Source organism: Lepisma saccharinum, chromosome 14 (assembly GCF_977018435.1).
Source record: "Lepisma saccharinum chromosome 14, izLepSacc3.1, whole genome shotgun sequence".
NCBI lineage: Eukaryota > Metazoa > Arthropoda > Insecta > Zygentoma > Lepismatidae > Lepisma > Lepisma saccharinum.
In genome coordinates this window covers 52575866-52603662 of record NC_139242.1, presented here as the reverse complement: position 1 = coordinate 52603662, position 27797 = coordinate 52575866, and the positions used below count along the sequence as shown (strand labels likewise).

General features: G+C 39.7%; 1 protein-coding gene across 10 annotated transcripts in view; it reads left to right on the top strand.

The window, feature by feature from the left end:
• SLO2 (slowpoke 2) overlaps positions 1 to 27797 on the top strand; it is a 388893-nt gene that overhangs the window by 73403 nt on the left and 287693 nt on the right. For all 10 annotated transcript variants that reach the window (XM_083135590.1, XM_083135592.1, XM_083135594.1 and 7 more), the window contains exon 2: positions 17415 to 17955. The gene's annotated coding sequence lies outside the window, so the exon portion shown is untranslated. The remainder of the gene's footprint in view (positions 1 to 17414; positions 17956 to 27797) is intronic.

Below are 27797 nucleotides of genomic sequence, written 5' to 3'. Positions count from 1 at the left end.
TGAACACCGTAACTACAATATACGAGAGTTAATACTAAGAGACGGAAACAGAGAACTGAGTAGTAGACTGTACTTACGTACCGGTACATAATTTATTATAAGTGACATTATTTACAATTAAGAGTAAATATGTCACTACATATGCACGGTCCATGTACTGGACAATTACCGACAGGTTCATTGTGGAAATTGTAGTAACTACACTTTCTTCAAGAAAATTCCCAAAGGCTTAACACTTATAGTACACACACTTTTCTTGCCTTTTTTCGCCGAAAATTCATCTACTACATCATCGAAGTCCAATTCACGAAGAAGTTCATGTTCAATGCTTAATAAACAAATATTGGATAAGCGATCCTGTCCCATGGCAGCACGAAGCCTGTTTTTCACTAATTTCATTTTTGAGAAAGATCTTTCTCCGCTGCAGTTTGCTACCATTAAGACCAAATACATTCTAAAGAGAAATTTGGAAATGTACTGCGGAACGGGTCCTTACCTACAATATTATACATAGACAGTTCCACGAAAGAAAGTTATGTATTTCGTAGGATTATTTATTATATTAATCGTATCTGAGAATTGATTGTTTGAATAAGTGTGCCTTATTTTCACACCACAGCCAAATCAATCCATTGTATAAAGTGTACTGACATACGACAATAGCGAAGTTCTTTTGATTTTTCAAATACAACTTCTTATGTAATTTTTCACAAGCATAACCAGCTGGTTATTTTTTTTTTGTTTGGTGGAGGCCCTTCACAGCTTACTTTTGGTGAGAACCCCGGGGCAATTGCCCCATTTGCCCATAGGTTAATCCGGCCCTGAGCACTGATTCTCTCTTCTTTATAATTAAACGTCAAAATAATGAATGAACTTAAGTATCGCCCCTTTTGAAAAGTGCTAATTAGTAAATATATAATAAAATGCTTTTCGTTGAAACTCAATAATGGACACGCGTAGAGCGTGTAATGTAAGCTTCCATTGTTATAACAAATTTCAACAACTTGCTGCTATTTTAACAATTTGCTGTGAAATGGTGGTGACTGTATTTGTGCCGTTTTATCTTTACTTCAATTACATATCAGAGGTAAATGGCAATTTAAACATATTAGTATTGTTTTTATTAGTATTATAATTTGATACCTATGACTAGAGAACGGATTTTAAGGTGCAAAGTTATGGTCGGGAAAGGGATATAAAGGTTCTGAAAATGTGTTCAAAAAGGTACAAAAAAAGATGCTGATATTTTTTTTTATTCAGGTCTAATGCAGTTACACAAACATAGCTTATTACAACACTGTAGCAAACAATATAATTAGCTGTATATAATTTACATTATACCTTTTTATAGCTCTCGTTCTGTTCTACAAAATGAGACTAGAGCATTTTATGTAGCTGCTCAAGAAGAGTGAAAATAATTTATTTTTGTGTCCAATTTTTTAACATAACATGAAAGCAAAGGAGCAAGGTGCTGAAGCATCAAAGAAGGGGTGAAAAAGGGATAAATGTAGATCTCACGAAAAGATTCAAAGTGTGTTCATTTTACTTGATTCCATGTCCTAAAATACATATCCCTAACGATCGGTATGAAAACCGAAAGATACTGCACCTTAAAATCCCTTCCCTACCTATGACATTCCCCCGGAGAAAAGTATCTAGATTCATCGCTGGTTCTGACGCACCGAAATGTTTCAACTCGTTCGTTCGTTCATTCAAAACAGGTTCAAACCCGTCTCGCCGGTTTAAGGGTCCATGTCTAAGTGGAAGAAGCATAAATCGGACCCAGCGGTGATCTCTAGGAAGAGAGCATGCAATTACACAAGGAGATTCGTGAGGTAGACATCAAACTCCTCGTGCGTGGTAAATTCGTTCTCGTCGCGCAACGGCGTCGACGCCATGTTGGCAATAGTCTTAATTAGGCTGAGGAATACCCGAGTCCTTCTCCTGCAACGACCGATTCATCCGCTAATTTGATTTCCCCGCGGAGTAGTTTCTCATCCGCGCTTCCGCGCAAGTGAAGTGGCGACGGGTACTATTTGCATATCTCCCAGGTCAAGTCTTTACCGCTACAAGGCTTCTAGCTTCTTGCGGTGGACTGTTCTGACTGGATCTAGTTCCTGCATACATTTTCTTAATTCGCTGATCGACACATATTTGCATATATATACGAGGGCTGTTCGTAAATTATCGTCGTTTTTGTTGCCATGCTACTCAGTAAAAATTTAGACTGGAAAAACTACCGCAAAACTTTTTCGTGACCGTTTTTAAAATATTAACTGTGATTACATACGCTCTGTGGAGCAGCGCCGCGCATAACGGTACAGAATAGGAGAAAGCGAGTAGGCGGAACAAACTAATGGTAGCTGCAGGCACTTTTATGCTCCATGCACTAACTTCCCCTCTCGCGCATTTAAGGGTCAAGCCCTCTGGAGTCACTACTTGCGCAGAGGACTTGTTATCGTTCGCTTACTCCACAGATTCCTTGGACAGAGTGTAATTAACCTAATTAATGTAATTTTAATAATTCAGTTTTTTTAAATATATTAATGGTACACTCAGTTTCTGTAAATTAACAGGCAAATTATAACTTTCAATGGTAGAGTATTATCAATTCAAGGTAACTCTTAACAGTGTAGGTCCTTAATGAGTCCAGGAATTCCTTGAATTCCGGATACTATTCGCACCACAATAAAACTTACATGCTTTATGTATTTATTGTTTGTACGTTAGATGACCACGTAAATGAGGCTTGTCACTTGTGTTTAACACCTACCTCTGGTAACATGTTCATGTTATATCAGCGAGTGTTGTGTACGTTACGAAACATAAAACATAAAATAGAAACAGTTGTCGACTGAGAAACTCAAGTGCTCGCTAAAAACTTTCCTGACGTGATGAATTGCAACAAGCTGTTATTTCATGTGTCTGTCTATTCAGACAAATGATAATTTTAAAAACAGCCAAAAGGAAGAATCACTTTTAATTTTTCCTTCTATTTTTGAAAATGTTTTCCTAGAACTTCCTCCGTCCTAGGACAGGAGACAGTAAGTAAGAGGATACTGTTCGTAGACAAACCCAAAGATGACCTTTTCACCAATTCCTGACATAGCTCCTCTTCGTTTACTAACCCCACTATTCCTCGTTAATAGACAGTTGGGGTTAGTTAAATACCTTGCAGGTGTTCCTCGTATTTTTCGATTTTAATTTATTATGATTGACACAAACCAAGTGTACATTTTACCAGCGTTGCTTTATCTTCGCCACAGAATAAGAATAGATACCATTTCGTATCTCGATTCTTTGTTCGATTATCGATATCTATACCACGTGCTATGATATGCTGGACAGTCTTGCGTGAATGGTTTTTGTAGTGAAGCATTTCTCAATACGAATTCTTGAATTCTAACCTTGAGTTTAAGGGGGGAAATGCGTATAATCTGACGCACCTCCTTCAAATAGCTTCCATAACGTGTTGTTCAAGATTGACTTGATCGTGTACGGACGGCTTTAGAATCAAGGCGTATGATAGATATTATGCTCACTTCAGGAGCGTATATTCTAGGCTAGCTAGGCTATCTGAAAAGCTTGGAGTCTATAGAGAATAAAATACAGGAGAAAAATTGATCAGAAATTGTAAACAAAATTATTCATATCAGTGAGAGAGATGGTGATTCTAGAGTTGGCAACCTGATTTCCTATGAGTTGGCAACCTGATTTCCTATGGGTTGGTAACCTGATTTCTTATTGAGTTGGCAACCTGATTTCCTATGAGTTGGCAACCTGATTTCCTATGAGTTGGTAACCTGATTTCCTATGAGTTGGCAACCTGATTTCCTATGAGTTGGCAACCTGATTTCCTATGAGTTGGCAACCTTATTTCCTATAGAGTTGGCAACCTGATTTCCTATGAGTTGGCAACCTGATTTCCTATCGAGTTGGCAACCTGATTTGCTATGAGTTGGCAACCTGATTTCTTATCGAGTTGGCAACCTGATTTCTTATCGAGTTGGCAACCTGATTTCCTATCGAGTTGGCAACCTGATTTCCTATCGAGTTGGCAACCTGATTTCCTATGAGTTGGCAACCTCATTTCCTATCGAGTTGGCAACCTGATTTCCTATGAGTTGGCAACCTCATTTCTTATGAGTTGACAACCTGATTTCCTATCGAGTTGGCAACCTCATTTCCTATGAGTTGGCAACCAGATTTCTTATCGAGTTGGCAACCTGATTTCCTATCGAGTTGGCAACCTGATTTGCTATGAGTTGGCAATCTGATTTCTTATCGAGTTGGCAACCTGATTTCTTATCGAGTTGGCAACCTGATTTCTTATCGAGTTGGCAACCTGATTTCCTATCGAGTTGGCAACCTGATTTCCTATCGAGTTGGCAACCTGATTTCCTATCGAGTTGGTAATCTGATTTCCTATGAGTTGGCAACCTGATTTCCTATGAGTTGACAACCTGATTTCCTATCGAGTTGGCAACCTGATTTCCTATCGAGTTGGCAACCTGATTTCCTATGAGTTGGCAACCTGATTTCTTATCGAGTTGGCAACCTGATTTCCTATGAGTTGGCAACCTGATTTCCTATCGAGTTGGCAACCTGATTTCCTATGGGTTGGCAACCTGATTTCTTATCGAGTTGGCAACCTGATTTCTTATCGAGTTGGCAACCTGATTTCCTATCGAGTTGGCAACCTGATTTCCTATAGAATTGGCAACCTGATTTCTTATCGAGTTGGCAACCTGATTTCTTATCGATTTGGCAACCTGATTTCTTATGCGTTGGCAACCGGATTTCGTAGAAGTTGGCAAAACTTATTTCTATTCATAGCCTAGGACCACGTGACGGTAAGATAGCCCAGATCTTGGATTCAGTATACGCCAGTGGCTCACTTTGCAATACATCTTATACACGCCTAATAAATATTATTAACAGTATTATTTTCTTCACGAAATTTGTTCGTCGAATGTGTGTGTTTGGGAGGTCCAAACGTTTACGGAATAAAGTTACGTTTTCCTTTCCCTTTTTGGGGGGGAGGGGCGGAGAAGAACTGCAATTAGATCTTTCGCAACGCTAATCTCCGCTGGCAATATTTAATTTATTGCTCCATGCAGTGCCTTGAACCCACTTCCCTTTCTGTGGCAGCTGAGACACATTGTGCACGATGTTAGCCTTGGGGACCGCACCGTGTGTGTCCAACAGATTGCAGGGACGAGATGGCAAATATTGACTCTATTGGCAGAGAGCGGAACGTGGCGGGGAGCATGTGTATCGCAGCCAAGAGATTCTCTTCGACTAAATCCTCGGGGAACAATTTAATTCTCAGTGTTTCCCTATTGCAAACAAGTGCATGCAGATTGCATTGGCAATTAGACGTATGCGAATTTTCGCAATATGGATCTGTCTTGCGTTAAGGCTACTGGTCGACGAAAGAGAGCATTCTTTTTACAAACTGCTAGCTTCCAGTCAACCACCAGATTGAAATATGGTGGACAGAAGGGTTTATAGAATTTCAGGATGACGTAATACATCCAGAAAGAAAGGAACGTTTTGATGTAAAACACAAACGACAAATGATGTATGTAAAATATTTATGGTGCAGAAACTACATCCTTTACTCTACGTTTCCACATATTTGCCCTACCCATTGAAGCACATATCATAGCGTGATATGAATTTGCACTCGGTTACCGCCGACAAACTTACATTTGTCGTTTGAGTTTTACACGAGAATGTTCCTTTTTTTATGGATGATCCTCGTATAACTCGATGTAGCACCGTGTCAGCAACTATTCGCGATAGCAGGCTTCCGAGTAGCTTATACCCGGTCCCAGCTAACTGTGGAGCAAAGTCGAGCATAACGTCAGAGAAGGGGAGGAAATCAAGTGGCCAGAGCGAAGCAGTACACACTGCTGGGAAGGCAGTAGCTTTCCCCCACTCCATGAAATTCCGTTCCTCTCACGTGTTCATTGGTGGAGCCGTCTCCCGTCGCTACCTGCGCAGAGACTTGTTTTCTTTTCCCTGCTCCACAGTTAGCTGGGACAGAGTATAGTAGTTAGCTCTCCTGCCTTTGGTGGCAACGGTCAGGGATTCGATATGCAGTAGTAGCTAAAGCACCATGAGAACATAGTGAGCTACTTTAATAGGGTCAATCCATATGAAATCATACCAGCTGGTTGCTTGACCATTTTTAAAAAAGTTTATTTTTTGAGTGGTGTGAGCCTCATATATTGACAGTTCAGAACCACTCTTATTTTATTTTTACTATCACCGATTTGAAGATGGCGGGCATTTTTTTATCATGGCGCGCGTTATTTTCTCCATTCGTAAGCATCAGCGGCAACTTTTTTGTCTCAACTCTGGTACGTCCTACGACAATGAGATAAAATCTGTGATGTTAACCACATTATAGGCTACAATTATATTTCTGTGTAATTTTTTAAATATTATTCCTTCATAATAAATTTTAAGGTCAAAGTTGTGTATTTTAATCGCTCAAAATGACATTTTCGGACATTTTTTTGAGGGGGCAGGCAGTTTGCTTGACACTTGAATTTTTTTGCGCAAGTACCTGTGTACCAATAGAGTACGTCAAAATTATTTGAAGTTTGAGACTTTAATATTTTTTCTCTACAGGGTCTTAAACATGTACTATTTGTTAAAAAATTCCAAGTTCAGGGTTAAATATCTCTGGTGGGCAGTTGTTTAAAAATCTGAAATTTGTACACAATACAGTACTTCAGGATAAGTAACTTCAGTAAAAATTTTGAGTTTGAGATTTAATTGGTTTAGGAGATACAAACATCGTGAAAAAGTCAACATTTTGCATTAAATATGGCATGCCTAATTTCATTTCTTATTAACATTTTGTGTTGAAATTCTGCAAACTGTAATTTGGAATGTCAATGAACAACATTACAATCCTGAAACGGCTTTGCAATAAAGTATATACACGAGGGCGTGCTGAAAAGTAAAGCTTCCTATGTTTTTATTTTCTTTGTTGCCTTGTAAACGCATTTTGGATTTTGAGCAACCATACATTGCACTTATAAGACTTTACACCTTCTCCAATGAAGGTTTCAAACTTCTATCGCCAGGGGTGCTGAACTATTGCGAGGAAAATGGCAGCATGTAACCATGCAATGTTGGTGAAGCGCCTGAAGTAGCGTGCCGTGATCGAGTTTATAATCGCAGAAAATGTGCTACAAATTGACATTCATCTGAAACTGAGGAAATATTATGGGGATGAATGTGTTAGACATCAGTACTGCGCGATCTTGAGTTTATCATGCTCTTAAAGAAAACCTCAGATGAACACGATTTCCATGACCTCCATCAGTTCTAGTTCCTGGCCTTTCACTCCATTCTCTCACATAGCTGAGATTTTTTCAGCTGTGGGTTTTCTTTAAAAGCATGATAAACTCAAGATCGCGCAGTACTGATGTCTAACACATTCATCCCCATAATATTCCCTCAGTCTCAGATGAATGTCAATTTGTAGCACATTTCCTGCGGTTATAAACTCGATCACGGCATGCTACTTCAGGCGCTTCACCAACATTGCATGGTTACATGCTGCCATTTTCCTCGCAATAGTTCAGCACCCCTGGCGATAGAAGTTTGAAACCTTCATTGGAGAAGGTGTAAAGTCTTATAAGTGCAATGTATGGTTGCTCAAAATCCAAAATGCGTTTACAAGGCAACAAAGAAAATAAAAACATAGGAAGCTTTACTTTTCAGCACGCCCTCGTGTATATACTTTATTGCAGAGCCGTTTCAGGATTGTAATGTTGTTCATTGACATTCCAAATTACAGTTTGCAGAATTTCAACACAAAATGTTAATAAGAAATGAAATTAGGCATGCCATATTTAATGCAAAATGTTGACTTTTTCACGATGTTTGTATCTCCTAAACCAATTAAATCTCAAACTCAAAATTTTTACTGAAGTTACTTATCCTGAAGTACTGTATTGTGTACAAATTTCAGATTTTTAAACAACTGCCCACCAGAGATATTTAACCCTGAACTTGGAATTTTTTAACAAATAGTACATGTTTAAGACCCTGTAGAGAAAAAAATATTAAAGTCTCAAACTTCAAATAATTTTGACGTACTCTATTGGTACACAGGTACTTGCGCAAAAAAATTCAAGTGTCAAGCAAACTGCCTGCCCCCTCAAAAAAATGTCCGAAAATGTCATTTTGAGCGATTAAAATACACAATTTTAACCTTAAAATTTATTATGAAGGAATAATATTTAGAAAATTACACAGAAATATAATTGTAGCCTATAATGTGGTTAACATCACAGATTTTATCTCATTGTCGTAGGACGTACCAGAGTTGAGAAAAAAAAGTTGCCGCTGATGCTTACGAATGGAGAAAATGACGCGCGCCATGATAAAAAAATGCCCGCCATCTTCAAATCGGTGATAGTAAAAATAAAATAAGAGTGGTTCTGAACTGTCAATATATGAGGCTCACACCACTCACAAAATAAACTTTTTTAAAAATGGTCAAGCAACCAGCTGGTATGATTTCATATGGATTGACCCAATAAAGAAGTAGCATGCGATGATCCCGAAAGCCAGGTAATAGCCTCGTCTAGTTCTCTGCAATTTTGACCCTTTTCACAGCCGCTACGACACCAGGGGTCAAGGGTTGGAATCCCGGCCTGGACATGGGTGTTCCTTGTGAGTGTTCCTTCATCCATTTCATATCATCACCACCCATCCTCATCTTCGCGATTAGCCAAAAGTTCAATCAATCTATTTGCACTCATGTGTCGAGTTGGTTACAAAGTGCAACACTGAGTCGTCCACTTGGTGTCGAGTTGTTTATTTGGTGCATCTTTTTGACCATGTTCTCGAAAGGTGTTCAGTGTACAGTCTTAGAAAAAAATACCTGGGCCACGGGACGTAGAATTTCGTAACGTCTTAAAGCCTGTTGTTTATGCAACCCAAATAACAAAATATTCGCTTAAGTTTGCCTGGTGATTCTGAGTTCTCGGGAAGGATTGAGCTTTGATAGCATGAGTCAGTCACATGACTCGTGCCCCAGCCACAACAAACAGCTGGGTGCTACGATGCCTCCAGAAGAAAATTTCAGGAACTGGTTTCTTGACAAGACCTACTCGTAAAGAAATACTATTCTTTCAAGTGATATTAGAGTCATTGTCAAGAGGTTCGCTGAAATGATGGTTCTCATCACAGACCACATGCCACACGTTAATTGTTTAAGTCCAGTTCATGCACTGGACCTACAGATTAAAATGGGATCCGAACCAAATGCCTCTCTATTTGGTATTGAATTCGGAAGCCTTTCATTACATGGCGAAGACGTTACCACTACGACATCAGAGAGGCAATGGAACCCCTTGAGAAAGAGATAAGCGAAAATTGCTACGTGACAAACCATATTTGTCCGTAAATTTTAAAAATAAGACAATATTTTGTACTGACAGTTTCGAACCGTGGGAGAGGCATATATTTTTTTGTACCATCGTCCATTTCACGAGTTTATAATTCTTCCTCACCGACACGAGTAATGCGAGTGGTAGAAGAAAAGCGAAGTAAAATAACTGAAACAGAAATAAAAGGAAAAAGCTAAATAAATTTTATTCATAATATTCTGCAGTCACTTGAGTTGTATTCACGGGATGCTATCTTTAAAGAAAGCCGTGGTCTCTTCCTTGTCTTTTTCGCTTTCTTTGTGCTCTTGCTTCCCCCGTCACGATTGGTCTAAAACTAATTAATGCGACGTTAATTAAACAATACAAACAACGAAACAATGCACAATCAACTGCACAAAACAACATTCCAAATGTTTTCGAATCGGAAAACAATTGAGATGCTGTAAAATGACTTAAGATGCAGTAATAAAGTGGGAATTCGGTACCGTATAGAATTAAATCGGTAGAGATGTTCGATTTGATTGGATGTTTGTTATTTAGATTTGCTATTCTTTCACTTTTGGCAAATAGCGTCGATGAAGATGAGTGATGCTATGATGAAATTGATGAAGGGACACTTACCAAGGACACCCACGCCCAAGTCGAGATTCTAACCAGGGACCCATGGCATCGTAGCGCGCTGTGCTAACCACTCCTCCATGGAGTGGACATTATAGCATATTTTGTGTGCTCAATTGGGATCAATCAATGGAATGAATAGGCATATTGTATGATTAATAAATTCATATCATAATACCACGTCATATTATTCGGCACGAAGTAACATCAGAGACATTCAATCTTGCATTTTTGCCTTTCAACTAATTCTTTGAATTCAGGTTAATCACAACAATAAGATAAACTATGAAGCAAATGATAGTGAATGTGGGATATTATTACGAATTACCTGACAGAAACAACATTAAGCAGGCTCGGTGGTCAAGCTCATTAAGTGATTGACATTCGATATCGTCGCCAAAGTTCCCGGGTTTGAGTACCGTCCTTGTCGGGGGTGTTTGACTATTTCGTCATCAATTTCGTGTAATGGTCACTCGTCCTTATCGTCGCGATCATCGAACAGGGAATAAAAATTATAAAAATAAATACGATGGAAGAGTACTTATTTCATCTCTCACGAAATCTCCTACAAAACCGGAATATATAAAATACATGTATATTCATTCACATACATTTTCGATTTCTATATTTAACTAATCGAGACCGAGAACGGGAGAGCAATTTTCAATTCGACAAACCGAGAGACGGAGAAACTGTCAAGTCTCGTTTCTTCTTGTCACCTCCGTAATCGAGTTGTTCTGTTTGTCATTGGCTTTGTATTGGCAATTATTGCCAGTATTCTTCCCCTGCAGGTAAACCATAACGATGAATTATGATGAAATGAAGCAGATAAAAGGGCAAGAACAAGAAAGTCATGCCTGTTCGGGACTCCAACCCAGAACCTTATGTAACGAGATTTGAAATTCTGGAGAAGGCGTCCGTGTTTCGTTTGGTTTTCTCTTTCCTCTACTTATCTTATATTATCATACATGTATAATAAAAATGGATCTGATAGGATATGTTGCGATTCATAATTGTGCTGGTTAGATGCTACAGATGTGAACTCCAAACTGCAATATATTATTCCCTTGTGTTTCGTATGTGGTTGAACATGAAATTTTCTTACACTGTGACAATTTCTTTCTTAGTTTTGGTTTGGTGCACAGATATGCTAATCTGGACTCGACCTTCAGTTTAAAGTGGGATACTAACCACTATGTGCATCCACCGTGTATCAAACCCGGGATCCACTGATTACAAGGCGACGACGTTATCACTACGCCATCGAGGAGGCCCCATGACAAAATGTTATTCACTCGATCTCTACCATAATTTATTTCAGCATTTACATTTTCGATTTCTTCTTCTTTTTTCCTTTTGTTAACTACTCTTATACAACTCTTTTTGCGTCTTCGAATTTCTTCTTGTTTCAGGAAAAAATAATACATGCAGGCTGTATAAAAATCCCCCGTTCAAATAGATAAAACGTTCACTCTCGAGAACTAATTTACATGTTTATCACTAAAGTAACCATAAGGAAGGAAACTATTGAAATGGTAATTGATATAACTGCAGATGAAACAATACTTACAGCCACTAACGAAATATCTATTCTTGTGTAGCCTCACAGACAACAAGTATATGGTGAGTCATTCACTCTTGCTGACTACGGGCGAAGGTCACTGAACTAAAGGGTGGTGGCAAGCAAGCAGGCTTCTGCTTTACCAAAGACGAGGTCACGTGTTCCAGTTATCAATGGCGTACGAAATAAGGAGGAACACAGCTATCTGTCGTATGTTTTGGTCCCGTCATTGCACTTTATCGTCGTGGCCTTGAAGTTCCCTCAGGGCACTCCTACGTAAAGGCTTCTCAGCTAGAAGGATATCTTCCCCATTGAGTGGAGGAAAAGTGGGTGCGTATAGAGGTCCTTCAACTTTCGTATTCTTTTTCATTTCAGAACCCGTGCTGTATCGTCGAATTAATCCAATCTATCCGATGTAGGTTTTAGGTTCTGTTTCTGTTCGGTTATTTCACGTTGTCTTCCTGCTTATGTTATTCGCGACGAAGGTTCTGGATTCGATAATCTGGACAATAACGGGATTGTGTTAGTTGCTTGATTTGGTGTCTTAAGTCCACTTTATGTCCTGTTAGGCTAATCGTGAATGGACCTATAATTTAAAGGGGGATCCGAACCACTATGTTCCTCCACCGAGTATCGAACCCGGGATCCCTTAATTACAAGGCGCCCACGATCCCACTGCGCCATCGGGGATTGTGTTCAAAACGAATGAATCAAATTTGAGTGATATGATATGCAACCATTGGAAGACTATTGAAAGAAAAACTATGGGAACCTGTCAGTTTTTCTACTGCAGACAGGAAACCATAAACATGGAAGAGAAGCTTATATTCTATGAAACCTGTCGCTATGTGCTCGAATACTGGCTAAATATAATCCATAGAGGCATAGCAACGTTAAACAACCTCTTATATGATACATATAGGTTTAAAAAGGTCAAAATACAAAGATTGTGTGCGCCTCACTGATGGCGTAGTGGTAAGGCCTTGTAATCAAGGGGTCTGGGGTACGATACCAGGTGATCGCACATAGTGGTTCGGATCCCACTTTAAACTGCATGCACTTCAGATTAGTCTATCTGTGCCGGTGACTCAGTCGGTAACGCGTCTGACTACCATGCTATAGGTCCCGGGTTCGATTCCCGGCCGGTTCAAGCCCGGGAACTTTTCTAACGTTGGAAGCGGCCCCAGCGCCCACCCAGCGTCGAATGACATGGGTACCTAGGGGAAACCCTGGTGGTAAAGGCGGTCAGGGGCGTGATGCTGATCACATCACCCCCACTCACGAACGAATCAAGAAAGTGTGGGGCGGCGTGATGCTGATCACATCACCCCCACTCACGAACGAATCAAGAAAGTGTGGGGCGGCGTGATGCTGATTACATCACCCCCACTCACGAACGAATCAAGAAAGTGTGGGGCGTTACCCCCACACCCCCTATACGCCTTCATGGCGTAGCGCCAAGCACAGGTGAGAACTTTACCTTTTTTTTGCATACAGTGGACTTACAACAAAATTTCAACTTGCGATAAAGATTATGATAAGGTATTAAAGAATTGGGTCTAACACATTTTTTTATTGTTTACCAATGACATTATTAACTAATATTCTTAATTTCAGTTTCAAGATGAAATCGGCTACGAAATAAAAGGAGTGGGTTCATATTTTTGTTACGAAATTCCACTTTTGTAGTAGACCTGTGCCACACTAAGTTGTGACAATAAACAAATCTGAGACACTTTCAAAGTATTAAATTTCTATCTTCGTATTTGGGAAAAATCTTTCAATATAATACTTTTTTTGGACGCGTCAAATCATAGTATTTAATTCCTGTTTTAGCAGCTTTAAGAAACCTGATTTTTTGGGGGGGGTTACAAATGCCCTTTCTGCTCCCGTCAAGTTACGCCTATGACAAACAGGAATTCAAAGTAAAAGACTGTCCCGACTAAATCGGGAGACACGTCTGATAGATTTACAATTGGGAAAATCATAATTAAGCGTGTAGTTGAAAACAACCTATTTTCATATATTGCATGCAGCTCTACTTTTTCTGCAATGTGGATCAAGAACTGGGGACGTGGAGAAGCACAACACTCCACGTAACCAATAGTCACGTGACCCTCTTTGCTTTCCTGTCATGTTGACCTTCGCGTGGAACACATTTCTCGGTGTTAAGACAGGCAAAATCACCCGATCATCGAAGGGTGCAATATGTGTTGCCTACCCTCCTGCATTACTTGCTCCTATTAAAGCCTTATGGGGAAGAACTTTTTTCCATGACTGTACGTAGTACATACTATAGCTGTTTTCCAGTCTTACGGCGGGCGCTCTAGAAGCTGGCAAGGAGAGGGGAAGCGACCAATCCAGCGCGATATGAAACGGAGCAGCCCGTAGAATACGGTGTACGTAGTAGATCCTCCCCTCGACGTCGTAACACTAGACGCCACCGCTGTTGTCTGGTTGGTCTGCTGCGTATTCCTTGCTCCCCACTCTCCTTGCCTGCATATAGAGCGCCCGAAAAGAGCTATGATCAATCAATGAACGTTGAAAACAGCAGGCAGGCGTTTGTTGAATCTTCTGCACTTCATAACTGCTAATCTTGCGTACATGGTCTACTTCGTTGCACACAATTTCCTTGCGTTAGCCTGACATTCTGGGATGGGCAGTCTCAAAAAGGGGAGCAAACTAGACACGCGTCCCACAACCAAGAGAGAGATGTTACGAAACTATATTTGTATAAGTCTCCCATTTCATTCAGTTCTAGTGTCTTAGTCCAGCTCACTACGACGCCGTGAGTCCCGGTTACAAATCACGGCCTGCGCATGTGTTTACTCAGTTTCCCTTCATCAATTTCATCATATCATCACTCATCCTCATCGCCGCTATTAGCCAAAAGTGGCAATAAATCAGTTATTCTATTTTGCGGGGGACACCAAAGTTTGTGTCATCGCCACTGTTATTCTACACTCTGTCTCGGGAATCTATGGAGCGAGGCCTCACATAACGGTAGAGAAGAGGAGAGGGCGAGTGGGCGGAGCTAACCAGTGCGCATTGTTGCAAACTGCTGGTAGCTGTTCCACCTTTTCTCCTCCATGCACTCACTTCGCCTCTCATTGGTCGAGCCCTCTCGAGTCACTACTTGCGCAGAGAGTTGTTTTCGATTTCTTGCTCCAGAGATTACCGACACAGGCCTCATCTAGATATAACCTTGCTATCATTCACAGGAATTGTGGAATCGAAATGGATTAAATGTAAATAGCATGGAAATTAAAGCAGCTCTAATACAAATCAAAAGAGGCCTCCCCAATGGCGCAGTGGTAGCGTCGTCGCCTTGTAATCAAGGGGTCCCGGGTTCGATACCCGGTGGAGGCACAAGTGGTTTGTATCCCACTTTAAACTGTAGGTCCAGTCCCGATTAGCCTTGCTGTGCATAAATTGGACTTAAAGCACCAACTCAACTCAACAACATATCAAAATAAAATTTTGCTGAACAAACCGAGAAAAATTATTGAAGAGAGTATTAACAGATTGGACAGGATGCTGGCAGCTGGAGCAGAGGCCTCTGAAGTGAAGTTGCCCCTTTAGCGCTTATGTAGCTGTTCCTCATACAATGGTCCAGTGACAGGCGCCGGAATACCTTGTCACATGCTTAACAGGATACAAACGACTCGATTACATTGGCGTGTGCTGTCACTTAGCTATCTCGCCCAGTCATCGCGACACAATGCAGACATAATGTCAACTTGCGTGACACGTCATTTCACACGCAGCCCCTTGTATTTTTTTACACCTCTGTTTCAAATCAGCAGTTGAACAGCAAGCTATTATTATTGCTTTGTATGTGACAACCCTGTTAGCATGATAGGTTGCAACACACAACACGAAAGCACAGAGCTTTCATTGATATTTACCGCAATCCTTCATTAACTGCAGCCATATTGCCACAATCCATAATAATTACGTCCAAAAATCTAGGAATGCCCAGCCTTTTATTGACAATTCTTGAATCTTGGACGTTCAAGATTTAGGACTGTAACACTTCGTACGTTGCAATTTCCTGTTAACTCGAGTGGCTGCATCAATCTTGAATTTATCTAATCTCTAAATGACAACCGCAATCCATAAATTAGAACAATTATACCTTCAATTGCTTTACCTAGAATTCAAAACTATAACTTTTGGCCTCGGTTGTAGAGGCTTGGATTTAATTCAACCTGTACATCTGGATCTAAGTCGATTACGATAAAGAAAATTGATGAATTATTATGATAAAATTAATGGTATCATACATACCAATGTCTTACATTGTTCGCTAGATTGAGAATAATTCAAATCTGAAATCCATAATAAAGTTCAAAGTTTGAGAATTTTTTTAATTAAATTGTATAATACTTCAGATCTTATGTAATTTTAACGTATGGAAATACCCATATTTCACGCAGTTGAAGTTTTAAGATTTTGAAATTAAGTCTTGTTGATTGGTTCATAAATGTGACAGCTTCGTATTCAAGACCGAATATGTAAATTGTTACGTTTAAGTTCAATCGGAAATCAAATATTACAGAAAACGAACAAACTAGCATTCTCTCAAAGATTAACTATTGACATGACCTAGGTGAATAAATTCTCAAAACCTTTCAAAGTGATCACTGGGCCATCATGAGTTTATACGAAAGGAAAGAGTTGGTTGGGAGGAGTAAGAATTTCTTTGAACGTCCAAAAAAGTCCGAGATTGGCGACCAAGGAGGCAGGAATGGAGATGGAGACTTCAGTTTGAAAGGTCCCGGAAGGAATGTTCTTGTTAATGAAAATCAACCCCAGCTTGTTTATTGGTCATTAGGTTTCTCAGGTTCCCTCAAAAATGAGATCCCGCAAAGGGGAAAGAAACGTTCATGGGGATAGTTTGGAACTCCGGAACATTGTTTGTCTTGAGGCAAGTTGGCGAAACCAGTTCAGTTCAGTCCCGCATCCTCCACAAAACAGTGCAAATCTTGGAATGTCAATATTTGCTCCAAGGATCGATTCTGGACAATTCCTAATACTTGCGAAATTGGATGAAAAGAGAAGAAATATTATCATTGCAGAAAAACACCGAAGCTCCAAGTACTTTTATCACATAAGATTAGGTTTCAAAACTATGCGGTCTATTGAACTGTGCAACTCACGATCGTGTGTCAATTGGTTGTGTGATCAAGGTCTGGGTTGGTAATAATCGGACACTTGAGGATTGGCAATGCCAAAGGCTACTGTTGTTGGACTTAATTGCAAGATTTGGCTGTGATTAGCTCTGTAATATCAAGATTGGTTAAATACCTATTGATGATGTTATCGAGTATACCACTGCCAAATGTTGAAACCAATCCCAACCCGACATTACTGTGAGAAACCGTGGTAATATTTAATAACAAAATTACTATTGTATGCTACGTACATTTCATCAAAGTTAATATGCATGGCCATACATATCTAATAAGCATTAGTATTTACTCAATAGAGAAACAAGCAGGCGTAATATGGAATAAATACTTGTCAAGAATAAGCTTTTATCAGAGAATATCTTCAAAATGTATGTGAAAAATGTCACCATGTAAACCACCACCATCTATTGGCCGAAACTAAAAACTGTGGAATTGTCATTTTTCACATTATTTTTTTAGCAATTCTGTAAATAATTTTGAAATTTTATGATTAAACAAAATGTTTAATAGTGTGATTTCAGCAAGAAATTTGTACGTATATATAAAATTGTGTGTGTGACAAGCCTTAGGCACAAACTTTGTAGAACTTCCTTGTAAGCAAATGCATTGTTCTTTTAGGTGACAATAAAACCAAGCTCTTCGTAGCTTGAAAAGTACTTCAGAAGGAACCCGTCTACAGGTTTAGAGATAAGATATTCCCACCACTGAAGCTATGTTGAAACAGTAGTGACTGATTCTTCAAGCATACCTACAAGAAGTTGACATGGCAGTACTGGTACCACTGCTCAGGCATCAAAAATGCAGTCGTGAATGAAGAGTTCTTCACCAATCACCGCAGCAGCTCAGCCTTACGTCATGACCACAAGAAGATATCTTCATCCTCATCATCTCCGATGATCTCCTAACCTTCCTCCTTCCGAACGGAAGGACAGCTGGGGACGAAGGAAACGGGGTCCAAAATAAGAAAGAATCCAATAAATTGGTCTGAAATAGTCCAGCAGTGCCTGTGTGCTGAAGCCATACCGTCCGGCCGGCGGCCTTTGCTACCAACGCCATCTTTTGTCTACTTAGGAATCTCAGCGAAATACCAAGACGTCAGGTAGATCTATGAGTGGAACTTCCCCTTGACGTTGTGCCTTAACTGTGCGTGTTACCATGTGTAAGTAGTAGGTTTTCTTTCTGCCCAGACCTTCTATCACCTCACACGAATCTACCTGCAAAGAAAAAGCAAGAAACAACTTCTTTACAAACACTTTTTCCCACTGCTATGGAGACGCTTTGTAACTTTTACGTAGTAGGTTGCATGACGTAGAGAGATTGCACGATGTAGTTGTAGTGATGTTTATATTCAGCATGACTGAGCAGTGTCACGTAGTATGTGCTTTTGAAGGTACTGTGTTGATTTGGCATTGTACATTTTCTTAAGGCTATTCCAACGTACAACAAGTTTCCAAACTACGAGTATAGATAATAATAATAATAATAATAATAATAATTCCTTTATTTAGCGGGCGAGGTTCAGCCGTAGGCTGCTCTACCACCTAACCCTTGTCATGAGCTACATAAGAAATATAAGTATATATAATATAATATGATAATATATGAGTACAGATGGAAAAAAGCTTGATTACACTAAAGAGAAAAAAAAATCACATTACCTACAATTACGAATATTCTCATTTCACTAATATTAGTCATAGGATTATATAAATGTGAAAGAACAAGAAAATATTAAAAAAGAAAATAAATATACAAATGTGAAAAGAAAAAAAAATATAAATGTAAATGTTAACATAAGGTTGCATTTAAGTAAATAATAATAATAATAATTTGAAGATATTAATAAAATTCCAATAGTTACAGTTATAGAATATGAGTGTTTGGTCGTTTGTTGAGTGCCAGTTCATTTCTAGTATGTGCTACTGCTCTGCTGCTGTTCCTGTAGAAGCATTTCTTTCAATTTAATTTTGAAACTCTTATTGAGTTTTATGGATTTAACATTTGTTGGTAGTGCATTCCATGCTTTCGGGGCAGATATAGAAAAGGATGAGGTATATAGCGTAGTCGAATGGTGAGGAATGTCAAATTCGTTGTGACGACGTGTTCCGTGTCTGTGAATTGCGTTGCGATTACATAATTTTTCAAATAAGTACGCGGGTTTACGTTCAGTTTGCAGATCATGAATGAAGGATAGATAGTGTAGTAGCCTCCTGTTGGCCATTGTTAAAATATTATGTCTGTTTAAGATGGGAAGGATGTGATCGCGTTTATCCAGGCCAAAAGTATATCTGATGCATGCATTTTGTGCGATTTGAATTTTTCTGGTGAGTTTTTTCGCAAGTTTGGACCCATACACAGTGTCACAATAATCAAATAGTGGAAAAATTAAAGATTGAACTAGTCTAAGTTTACATTCTGAAGGTAGTTGATCTTGGAAACGGTAGAGGTTTCTCAGAATAAAATATATAAAAGATGGCAGCAAATGTATGATACTTGGTTCAAACTTTCTTCAAGATGATAAACGCTGAACTGTACACATAACATTACTCCCGTGGAAGCAAAAATTGAATTTCAATAACAGAAAGCTATTAAAACATAAAGATGAACACATTAGTTACAGAGAAATGCAGAAATCTACATTATACACATATTGTTGATAAAAATTAATAAAAATGGTTGTTGAACCCATTCGTGTTCGGCTATATTTTGCCTATCGAGCTTAACAGTTTGTCCCTATTTCACCGTATGCTCGGAAAGGCTAATCTGGACAGGATCTACATTTTAAACTCCAACCTGGACCCCGTCCACCACTGTCAAGATGGCGAGATTACAATGCACCTCCACCGGGAATCGAACCAGTCACATCTTGAATACAATGTGATATCATGCTGAATGAGAACAGAGCGCAAACATTTCAATATTTTCTCTCTTTTGTTTTCTACCCTCCGAATTTTCATAACTCCACGGCCGAACCAGAATGATATTACTACATCTCCACACACACACACACTATGGCGTCATGCATGTGCACGTGGCAGCACCGTCGGGCCTAAAAAAACGGGGCGGGGACGGAACTAGGAAATTAGATCTTGCTGGAGCGAGATCGGGAAGTCGTTGGGGAAAATTGCGAAGGATGTAAGGTTTCCTCTCGTGTGGGTCGCAAGAGACAGAAGGGGGGAATTAGGGGGCAAAAATATTGAGAAAATCTCGAAAAAGTTCATTAAAAATACCATGCGCTGCTTCGAAGTTGTGCCTGGTTTTACTTATATATTTCTACATTTGTCATACGCCACTTGAATATTTTAACAAAATAACGGATTAAAAATATATACGAGGGTTGTTCAAGAAGTATAATCTAGATTTATTCAAACCTGGACGCAGTTGTGTCAGTTAGTACTTCATGAATAGTGTGTAGTAAGTTTTGGAATTTTTTTCTGTGTGAAAAGATGGGAGTTAACCCAGTTTCATACCGAGTTGGACGCATAAGTTTGAAGGCTGAGAATAGGGCGACATTGGTGTAAACACGAGACTAAAAAGAAAAACATAGTTTGTCTTTAGTTCCTCCTTACCTACGTACAGTACTACATGCAGTTGTAATACTTTGCCACAAAAAGTGGTTGAATACAATTAACACAACTTCTGAGTTTGAGAATTATGTTTTCTAGATAAAAGTTTTAGCTACAATTAATTTGTATAGACTGTGACTTATATAATGGTACAGGGTGAATAATAAGGAAGTCTAATTTTTAAGTTGTGGTATGTTAATCAAGTTTGTACAGGTATTGGCCAACGTGTTCTTGAATATCAAAGAAGATTAACTAGAGCTTATATTAATTCATTTTTTGGTACTGAACTAAAAGTTGATCTGGTACACACCACAGCACCCCCTGTTTTACTAGATTGACGTGAAATCGTGCGTACTTATGTTGGAGTTAATTTTCAACATCATAAACTTTCTAGATTTCACAGTGGAATTTTAAAAGATGGAAGTTAGCCTCTGAAATTTGTTCAGGGAATTTCTTTGTTAGACTGTGCATGTTAAAACTAGATGGTAAAGATTTTTTTTATTTATACCACATGTATAGAACCACTCACACTCACATCTAAGAGCGAACCCCCCATCTGCCTTGCAGCAAAAAATAAATACTAGAAAAATAGATGCTCTTCTAGCCAATATTAATTTGTGTATGGTATAAGGTGAATACTAAGTGTGAGTGTACTTCCTGAGAAAACATGCTCGCCTCACCACTTACTTTTTCGATTGTTACTACCTCCGTGCTTGTGAACAAATGCACATACTATCATTCTACCATTCCTGAAGTCAAGTCTTATCTGCTGAACAAAATGATAGTTATGGTCTTAATACTTTTACATAATACGTATTTGCGGTACTACTGTCACATCAACCATGCAAGCTCCTACCAAAATGTAAAAACGTCAATATTGTTCGTAAAGAACGCGAGACATCCCTGAAACCTATACATGTATTCGTCACAACGGAAAAAAACGCAAATCCCAGGTGCACATAACACGGAACTCCATGGCAACTTCTGGGGGAGAATTAAAGATGCTTCTCCACCCTTAGCATCACGTTGGGAAGAATGCGCAGCTTCTACGTGGTTACCATGGAGACGAGGTGAGCTTCCTCTCGGGATCTGGATAAGAAAGACATGGAGGCGGATAAACAGGAAAGTAGATCTCCGCAGATTGTTATTTTTTTCCTCTCTTTCGTAATCTTCTTCCTCATTTTCCACCTGTTGGCGTCTTCTGAAAAGCAAAGCAGCCTCAGACTTATCATCTTCTTTTTCGGTATGTTATCTCCTCTAATATCCTCTCACTCTTTCATCCCCTAGTAGCCTCCCTTTGAAAGGTGAAAGGTCGCACCCTTACTGTTCAGACAAGATGTCTCCAAACGCAAATATCAAAGATAATGCATATATACTTACCGCCTCTCTCAGGTAAGGGCAATGCCTGATATTGTAGCTTTACGAGCTAAGGTTCTTTTCCCAGGGCTGATCCCTGGAGACACAATTGGGGGCGTTAAAACCTTAGCCGTACCAGATTTCACCCTTTGTATTTGAGGGTAGGACCCGTTGACCAATGAGCGACGAGTCAGAGGTAGAGCAGGTAATTAACGTAACACAAATTGAATAGTTAATTGACTGAGTTCTATTTAGTAAGCACTCCATTAGGGGCGAAAGGATTAGCACCATAAGGGGGCAGATACTTATCTCGGGATCGCCTGGACGCTGAAACGGTCGGCTAGGCGCTGGTCCCGCTGGCTGGTCTAAGGTGTCTCGCCTCTGGACAGGCCTCGGCTTGGGCCCCAAGGCTTCTGGGCGGCCCTGTAGTCGATTCTCTGCCTCCGACACTGTCGCGCTCTCGCGACACGATCTCGATCTCTTGTCGTTCTCGTTGGCTTCTGCTCCTGAGGTAGGTTATTAACCCCTTTTATAGTGTCCTCGGGAGTTGGGAAATGCTTATCATAGGTCTTCCGAGTATGACCAGTAAAGGTAGTACGCATATAATATAAAATGTTTAGGGGAAATGTTGAAAATCACATGTACGTTAAGGAAAAAATCCTTACAACTAATTGTGGCTATTAAACTATATTTTGACATAGTGAAATTGAATATTTTGAAACTTGCCATTAAAATTTCATAATAAAGAGGCATTTTTTTTTTAACTTACCGTTTAAATTTCACGGTAAAGCTGCAGTTATTGTGGAGCGTACCGTTAAAACTCACCGTTCAGCTATACAATTTCGTTTCTTAGCGTTAAATTTCACTACCCAAATAAACTTTTGGTTACCCACTGTGATACTAATAATCCACAAATTGAAACAAATTCGAACAATTCGATATACATGAATATTCCATATATTCTGAATCATATATATTGTAACGTGACGTCGGGTAAGGTAAGGGATCGAGTCACGCCGGGACGTAGCTCAGATAAATACGATAGGTCTTAAGTTTGACTTGGCTAACCACCTCTACCCTTAAGGAAGCTGATGAAGGATTGTTAGGAGCCTGTGATGTTGAACGCTACTCACCCCTTGCTGTAGATCTGGCCCTCGGCTTCTGGCGTCGGCGACGGTGACAGGTGATAGGTGCCTGCTGGAGAAGTCGAAGATGACGATAAGAGACGGCAGGCAATTCGGCGACTTGATTGTAAATGAACTGCAGATTCTTCGGCTGGTTTAATCCGGACTGCTTATGGACTTCTCGCTTGTTGCCGCCTCGTAACGTAGGGATCTCTCAGCAGGCCGTCGTCGTCTTCTCGTCGATCAGTTTGGTGGTGATATTGGAGCGAAGTGAGAGATCGATTTACCGTCTCCAGGGGTTTTATACATTGGATTTGAGTCATACCTTGGTGGACTTTGCACCTCCACTGTGTACCTGGGGTATCCCTGGATGCAGATGGAAATTTACAGTGGAGGTGCACTCACCGCTGGCGAGGGCCGTTGCCTTGCAGACTGTGCAGAGCCAAGTGGAAAATTCTTGTTGCTCGGCTCTGCATCCGGTGGAATGTGGGGTGAATGAGCGTTCAACTTGCGAGCTTCTAACAATCCTTCATCAGCTTCCTTAAGGGTAGAGGTGGTTAGCCAAGTCTAACTTAAGACCTATCGTATTTATCTGAGCTACGTCCCGGCGTGACTCGATCCAGTACCTTACCCGACGTCACGTTACATGGTGGAGATAGCCGGCTTCACTCCGTGGAATTGCATAAAATTTTAATATTTTTTTTTACGTCACTCAAAACCCCATAATTTAAAATCCCCGCCGCACACAGCAGCAACCCTAGAAATTCTTCTTTTTCGATAATACAATTCGTATTATAAGCTCATCAAACTCATCAATATATATTTATTTTCATTTGACGACCTCTATGTCGGAGTGGATAGCTGAGTGCGATACGACGTTAGGGATTCGAATCCAGACCTGAGGATGATTCACTTTTGTTCGAGTGTTCCTTAATCAATTTCATCACTCATCCTTATCTTCGCGATTTGCCAAAAGTGGAAGAAAAGCGAGGTAAAATCATTTTCATTTATTGTTCTCACCCTTAATAGGCAGGGTTTTCACTACAACATCCAAGCTTTCCGATCATGCATCTTACGCTTGAATCCGATTTATTTCATATTATCTGTCATCTGATATTTATTTAACAGAGGTCTATCCTCCAATGACAAAAGACGTACATAATAATAATAATAATAATGAGTAGTAATTTCAAAATTACAGAATTACAATACAATTACAATAGATAATTATGCAATCCAGTCACAAAGTGTATTAATTACATAAGTATAAACATACAGAACAGTTTATAATTAGAATAATTAAAAAATAATAATCATATAATCTTGAGTATAAATACAGTTATTATGTATTAACTATCACATATTCGTACTTTCAGAATTGATTCTAATGTTTTCTTGTAAGTCAAGAATAGCATTGAAACATCTATGGAATGATTATTAATCATAATTTCATCATAAATATAACAAATTCTATTAATCGGGTAGCTCTTAATTTTTTGGTTTTTGCAATTTTGGGGATGAAAATATTTCTACAGGAACAATTGATCTAACAATTTTTGCCTATTACTAAGATTTTGGAAATTGAAATCCTGAAGTACGTCTTGATAGGGTGTTGTCATTGGTGGTGGTCTATTATATTCTTTAAAAATATAAATATCTTAACCTTTTTTTAATTCTTTTCAGACTATTTTCATAAGATTTATAAAGAGGGGGATCGTATAATAGACGCATACTCAAGTTTACTTCTTACTATACTTTTATATATGGTTTTAATACAGTCGATATCTCTAAAGTTCTTCGTACTTCTTATAACAAAACCTAACGTTTTATACGCGTTTTTAATCACAAGTGAGACATGTTGTTTAAAAGTCAGGTTAGAATCTAAATGGACATCATTGTCTATAACTATATCTGCCTGTGGAAGTACTTGACCATTAATAGAGTAAGTAGATTGAGAAGTAAACCTCGTATTAGTCAACAGCATGAAACAACATTTGCTTATATTAAAACTAAGGTTGTTCACACAACTCCATTCATATAATGCATCACATATTCTTCCTTCCCGGATCCTTTCCACGTTAATCCTTCTGGTGTGTCCTTTAGGAGGCAGTTCCTTCTTCACCCAGCCAAATATTTTTTCTTCTTCTCTTCATCACTTCCAGCATTGCTCTTCTTTCGCCGTCTCTTTCGAACCCAGTTTTATTTCTTACTTTGTCCATTAGACACTCTCCTTTCTTTGCCAAAGCCACGTTTCTAAAGCTTCTAGTCTATTTGCCTCACTTCTTCGCAGGGCACAGGTTTCTGCACGATACAACGCTATACAAAACACTCACTTTCTTAGTTGTTTGTTCAAGATTCCATGAAACACGCTTATTCTAAATGTTTCTTCTGCCAATGCTACATACTATTATCCGTACCAGCTAACTGTAGACCAGGCGAACGAGAACAAGTCTTTGCGCAAGTAGTGACGCGAGACGGCTCCACCAATGAACAGTGAGAGAAACGGGATTGTGTAATGGGCGACGGGAATTACCCGATTTCCTATGCAGCGTTGCAAACTTTTGAAAAGCATAATACCGAACGCACATGGCAAACGGACCGTATTTTAGTCTCCAAGTCCGTACGATTGGTTTAGGAATTTCTTAGGGAAATATTAGAAATAAAAGTGCAAGAGCAAATTTTGACAAGCCGTGCATTTAACGTACTGACTAAGGTCTTGACCGTACGGTTGGCAACGCTGCGCTTTCACCACCAGATTTTTCTCGTCCTCCTCTGTTGACATGCACGGCCCTACTCTACAGTTAGCTGGGACAGGGTATACATACATTTCAACGTTGCGAGTCCTCCCAAAAATAAAATATTCAATCCTGTATGTATGTAACTACGCCTCACAGATCCAGTGTTGCCACCTAACAGTTGTCAGTGTTGCTACCCTCCAGATAAAAAGTACTGAGAGCCATAATATGCAACGGAAACAATATGACGCCAGTCGAGATATCGACAGGTTAGCATCTCTTTCTTTATCCCTTAGCCCGTAAATAATTCAAGTATGGCTATCTGTGCATTATGCTGCATACCCTATTTGATGCTTTCGTATTAAAGAAGGGCTTTGTCAATAGCTTTCTGAAAATGTTGTTGCCTTTGGACAAAATAAAAATAATGGTCCTGGCAACCGTTATCTACGTCTCATGGTTACGTGTGTACAGGGTAGAAAATGCTGTTTGTCGAGGTTTCATGTCGTCGAAACTAGACATTAATGACCAAACATTTACCAACAAGTTACACACCTTGTAAAGTTTGACGATAGTATATGACAACACCCTGTATAATGGAGTGTATATCAAATTTCATACACGCAGGTGGGGGAGAGATGGAGAGGAGAAATGAAAGAGGAAGAAACATATTTACGCGCAGAGAAACAAAAAAAATAAGATAAAAATTAAGAGAGAGAGAGACAGATAAGTAGAGGAAAATACAAACGGACAAAGAAAAGGCGCGAGAGAGAGAGAGAGAGAAATGGGAAAGTGTGTGAGAAGAAGGGGAGAGAGCGGGAAAGGGTAGAGAAAGGGAGGAAATGAAGAGAGTGAAAAGGGGATAGAGTGAGAAGAAAAAGAGAGAAGGGTGGATATATGAAGATTCAAAGTGTCCAATCTGTCGGATAGAAAAAAGTCCATTGCATTTCAAATTTCAATAAGGTTTAAGTTCCGTAAAGGTCAAAATTTGTATTTTACAACAATTATATGCTACCATTGAACACCTTCGATTCGAAACTTAATCCCTCAAAATAAATCCTTTCGAATTTGGTCAAAGTCACACTAGAAATGAACATACCTGGGTTCTACGTTATAGTCCTGGCTTAGTAATCAGGATACCCTTCGTTTGATTCCTGTTTTAAAACGAACCGAGGGCGTTTCGGGACATGGAGTAAATTTTTGCGAGCTTTTTCATTGCGATTGACGCTACATGAGTGACGTAAACTTGCTGTACACGCGGGAGAGACACGTCGTCAGTCAAGCCCTGCAGTGTCGTAGTCCCCGGTGTCATTGGTACATGCTTTCCATGCGATGTTTACGTCTCTCTCGAGGGTCGTTCAGCATCAAAAGTACCGCCGATCCCCCCTTCATCATCCTGCTGAAACAATACGAACAAATGAACATCGTCAGGTTGTAATTTTTCGTATTGTTGTACGCGCGAACACAAAGCACCGGATGTGGCAAGTGTGTCTTCCGGTGTACACGAAAACCGGAAATAAAAAAAAGAGCCAATACCGTTACGAGGAGGAAATGGCGACCAATGAAATTCACAAATAGCGCCGAAACCGTTGCGAGGGAGTCCTTCCTGCATCATATCGCCAGTGGCGTGCTCTCTTTCTTTTTATGAGGGGCTTTATTTCCACGGCGTTATGTCTCTCGCTATCTCCGTCGAGGTACAATGAAAAACGGATTTTGTTTGGTCCTACCGACGCGTCGTGGCTTTCTGAATTTCCGTTACCGTAAACTTTTTTATTATTATTATTGGCGCCCGAGTCCTGCGGGATAGCCTGTCCTCTTGGGGGGACATTGAATGGGAATTTCGCGGTACATTGGCTACGGGCAGTGAGGAATGGACGAAAACGCTGGCGCTTTGGCGATATTGTTTTTACGATTCTAATCTCCAGCTCTTCATGGCTCGTTGCTCATGTGTCCGTTTCAGCCCATATTGCACCGTTGCTATGCTATTTTGGGCGGTGCCTGATTGAAGACTTCGCTGTCGTGCTCTTTGATTCTATCGGGTCTCGAACCGAGGACCCCTAGCCGAGAGCGATAAGTTCTCGTTGTTGTCACAGCGCAGCGCCCTGATCCTACTGGATGCTTTTGGAGGATTAAGATAAGTTTTGTTTTCATTGGCAGTGTATTGTGTAAATACCAGAGATAATAATCAGGGGTGTCCATCTCCAACCCCCCAACCCCCAGGTC